We start from the raw sequence: 4872 nt of genomic DNA on the forward strand, positions 1-4872 counted from the left end.
CGTCAGACCCACCAATACTAAGACTTCCAACGATACGTCGGACATGTTAAAGGCTGGGTCTTCTACTCGCGTAATGACTAGGGAATCATCTAAGGCATGGAAAGAAGATTTTTGTGGACAGTGTAACGGTTATTATTATGATGACTCTGGAGATGCTAAAATCTAGATTCAATGTACTTTTTGTAGTGTTTGAATGCTTCAATGTGCTTTTGTAGTGCGGATACATGAAACATGTGCTCAATCATAAGGTCGAATGGCAAAAACTAAATATTTTTGTGATGACTGCTTTGATGAGTAGGTAACCTATATAAATGATGTAATTATAAATGGTGAGTAGGTAACCTATATAAGTGATGAATTACTTCTGTAGTTAGCCCATGTCCAATATCTTAGTTAAGTAGTAGCTTGTGTTAGACCCTATTTAGTGGTTAGCCCTTACATATAATACTTGTAGCCTAGCTTGTATATCATTTATCCAACTATGTACGCCAGGATGTCCAATTGTTGTGTATGTCCATGTGTATGTTGTGAATAATATAACGTCATAATACTAATATACAATGAAAATAACATTCTTCTTATTTGTTCACACAATTTATTCGTTCTTTCGATCTCAGTACAAGGGAAAATAAGCAGACCTTAATGTGGCCATATTAGGAGCATACCTGTGGCCATCAATGGAGCGTGTGTTTCAATGATGGACACTTTGCATCCTTTCAGTTTTTTTGTAATAATTTAGGATATACTAAGTGTCCTTTTTCGTTTCTGGTGACTGTGTATAGTTGAAGTGTGTCACTTCGCGTACACAACTTTTTGTGAGTATCGTTGCAATATCCTGCATGTTATTGAGCAAACAACGTTACAGTGGCCATCATAGGGGCAATGACACTATATATATATGATTACATACATATTATTATTATTATTGCCCACATTTCAGCCATTGACTCTACATAATGCTTGGTGTATTGCATATAGGTGTGTAAAAGTGCACTTCTAAGAGTGTGTAGAAGTTCACAACCGGCAATTATTAGCGGTCTGTATGGTGTGTTTCTGACTATGCCACTAATCAGTGTTGTACTAATTAAATTGCATTTGGAAAACTTGTATTATAATAATTTGCTGACGTGGTTTAGAATTTTCGCTTTCATATCTATGCTGTTATATAAAAGTGAATCTCTCATCAACATCAAAACCAAACTATTATAGCTGGAAATATAACATAAACATTGTTTATGTTAGGAAATTCATTTTGAAATACATCTTCTAACCAATGTTAAAATGTGTTCAAACATTTTTGTAAAGTGAAGGACCCCCGGAATATCACTTTCCTATTAACAATAACTTAATATGCTTAAGCATTTTTCAAAAATTGTGTCAATTTATATATTCAACTAGCAGGATACCGGTTCTCCGAATGGCCAGAATAAATTTGATTTTGGACATAAATTTGATTTTGGCTAAGTTTGATTTTGGCTAAATTTGGATAGAAACGTCATCGGAAGTATTACTGTTCGTTTCAGCGATCGAAAACGGTGGATTCGACACTAATATATGTTATTTGTGATAATTTTTATATATATATCCCTTCCTCCCACCTCTAAATTGCACGGTCAAAGTGAAATGACAAAAAACATCCCAGTCCTAATACTTATCTATGTCGAAAATTTGATCGAGATCGGTCGGGTGGCACAACAGTTATTAAATCACAAGTGTAGTCATTTTCATTTTCATTTTTATGTATTTTTATATACCCCCTTCCCTAAGTTGCACCTTCAAAGTGAAATGATGAAAACCATCCCAGGCCTGAACCTCATCTATGTGGGAAATTTGATCTGGATCGGTCGTGTGGTTCAAGAATTATTTTCATTTATTTCTATATGTCTCCTCCCTTCCCCTAAACAATACGTTGTACTGTGAAAGTGAAATGACAAAAACCATCCCAGGTCCGAACCTCATCCATGTTAAAAATTTTATCGAGATCGGTCGTATGGTTCAAGAGATACAAAGTCACACACATAGTGACTTCCATTGTTCGATCTTTAATTGAAAAACTGTCAAATGTAATGATTTATTCAGGTTATATATATGTTAAATTCGGCACTTAAACTTTTTATTATAAATAAAACATGTTTCGACGTTTTATACAATTCCGCCTCTAATACGGGAAAGGGGTATTCCATAATATACCCCTCGATTTTCGATTTTTCGATTTTTTCTACACTCAATATGAGTGTTTGTTTAAGTTGGTGGTATGAACTCCGGTGTATAAACACCTAATTGAAGTAATGCGGAAACGAGATTCAGCCTTTGCAAAATTCGGCTCCTAATGGGAAATTTATAATAAATATCATCGTTTTTTGTTTCTTTATTCAAAAAAACGCCTAATGTGAAGATTTGCTTGAGTTGAAAATATGGAATTCGATATATAAACTTATGATCAGGAATAGGTGACACACAGGTTGCAGTATTTTCTAAACTTCCGCTTCTAAAGGGAAAAAGAATTGCAATTTTTCAAATATCCAAAATTTTTGTTTTATATTCATTAAACCTCATTCTTGTGTACGAAAAACCGGACAACTCAATTTGTTCAGTTATAAACATTCCTCATTTACTGTAGTAAACAGTTTTTTTTTTTAAAAAAAAAGAAAATACTTAACAAAAGAATTGTATTTGTGGATGCTGAAAGTCGTTTGAAGGACCGGGCCTCCATTTGGCCCCCAGGGATCACACCCCAGGCTTCCAACAAAAATTTATGTGTTTGCTCCTGCTAAATCCTGTGGACCTCCCAAATGGCGCATCTATCTTTGTATATCGTAGAAGCATAACTTTAAGAATAACAATCATATAATTAATTAGAAAGGTTGTATCATTGGACTTGACCTGGTGGTTTTTCAAATATATGTTGCGTACACGAAAAAATCTGTAATTAAAACGAATCTCCTCTTTACTTGGGTAAGGCGTTGGTTTATGCCTGAACTGTTTTTAACCAAATTTGATATGGTAATTCAAGAGCGCGCGTAAAGTGTTGTACGGGTGGCCTGTCTCGATCGGACACACTATTGAGGAATAATCACCGAAAAACCGTATGCCCATAGATTTAACTTTAGAAAAGCATTTGTCGTGCGAATTCAATTATTTTTCTTAAATAGTCGGTACAAACTGATATTTCGAGTACAAATAAGTATTGTGTGTCCCAAACTTAAAAAAAAAATTACAATGTAAAAAGCAATATTTTCAATAATAGACCAGTACACGTTTTATTGTTCTTTATTTTGTTATTTCGTTTTTACAATGAAACAGTTTTTATGTTGAAATATTTTTGTTCTTATTAGCATCTCATATTGAGTCTTTTTTCGGATTACCCGCGGTGACCTTGGCACTCAATTCCGCGGATAATAGTGGCTTTACCGTATGTTTAATTTTTGGTTACAATAATTAGAGTCAAAATTCAGCACGGGATATTTCCTAACATTTATGCTTTATTTTACGTATTAAGCTTCTGTGTATGGTTTTTAAAATCTGGTTTTAAAATTAGTTTTATTTGCACTCTTAGACAATGTCATGTTCAGGGTAGTAACCATATGTTGTTATACGTTTTATTGTTTTAGATTGTTCATTTGCTCTATTTAATTGCAGTGGAAAAATCTACTTGAATGTAAGTGAAATATTTTCCTTCCTGAGTATTTTGCCCCTTATTGATAATGTATGTTCTCTGTTATATTTTCAGGTTATTTTGCTCATGTTGGCTGCTTTCGTCCTTGCTGTTCAAGGAATAGGATATGGTATGTTAAATCTTTATTAGTTTAATTGCAAAATATTCTTCAATTGACAATAGAATATTAACTGGAAGAAGACATTAAAACGAATATAGGCTACATATTTCGAATGCAATTTCGTAACAACTTATAAACCATAACAGCAAAAACCGTATCAAATCAAGATCGCATTGTTCAAAATAGTATTAATGTGACTTTCCATTATTAATTTAGTTTCTTAGTAATCTTACTAACTATAAACTTTCTGTACAACAGAAAGAAGAAAAACGTGCTTGAACTTTGTCCTTATGTTATCCGCGTTTGCTTTGTTTAATTTGATTTGACTCTAGCGTTCCTTGTAGCAGCGAGGCTATATAAGACGTGGGCCTAGGGCTTAACGGGAATCCAAACCAGACGAGCTCTAGCTGAAAATCGAACCGGGCTCTCCCACGCCGAAGTCGCAAACACTAGCCGCTTAGCCATGAGATAACTTCCTTCGCTTTCGACAGAAATTGTATTTAAACCTCTTTCTAGTCTAATGTTTCTTATTTCCAAATTTAATTGCTGATTTGATATTTAATTATTAATTTGCCTATTTGTCCTATCTTTCAGGTGGTGTAAGCAGCTACGGTTATGGCATTAGCCACGGCCACTACCCAGGAATCTATGGTCTCCGTGGGTATGGTTTGGCTTCTGGTTATGGATTCCCCCATGGTTATGGTGGTTTCGGATCTCTTGGAGGTGGAATCGTTGGAGGAATTGTTGGTTAGATGATGATCATTTTAATCAAATTTGGCTTCACTGACTATAACGGAACAATAGAACTAAAATGAAATAATAATTTCATATTTTAAATATTTGGCTGTATTTTATAAAAACTAAATAAAAAATACTTGCGTTACACTTGCTTTTAGTTCTGTTCTATATATCCACAGCTATTTTGTGTTTGTCATACTCATTCTGATATTTCCAGTAGAATCGATTGGGTATTTGTACTGGGAGACATCGATTTATCATTATACAGAAGATATCAAAATAATATGTAAGAGTGTATGTATTTTCCAGTTTAGCTGAAAATATTCAACTAAATCGAATTACTTATCCTGTACCCTGT

The 4872-nt window shown here is 33.9% G+C and overlaps 1 long non-coding RNA gene across 1 annotated transcript; it reads left to right on the forward strand.

Annotated features, from left to right (window-relative positions):
• The first annotated feature begins 3739 nt into the window (after window positions 1-3739).
• Window positions 3740-4540, forward strand: LOC145679868 (uncharacterized). The gene is made up of 2 exons (XR_014130588.1): window positions 3740-3785; window positions 4371-4540. It is a non-coding gene; the product is annotated as an uncharacterized LOC145679868 (long non-coding RNA).
• The last annotated feature ends 332 nt before the right edge of the window (window positions 4541-4872 follow it).

Source organism: Thermobia domestica, chromosome 2 (genome assembly GCF_964235325.1).
Source record: "Thermobia domestica chromosome 2, izTheDome1.hap1.1, whole genome shotgun sequence".
NCBI classification, from domain to species: domain Eukaryota; kingdom Metazoa; phylum Arthropoda; class Insecta; order Zygentoma; family Lepismatidae; genus Thermobia; species Thermobia domestica.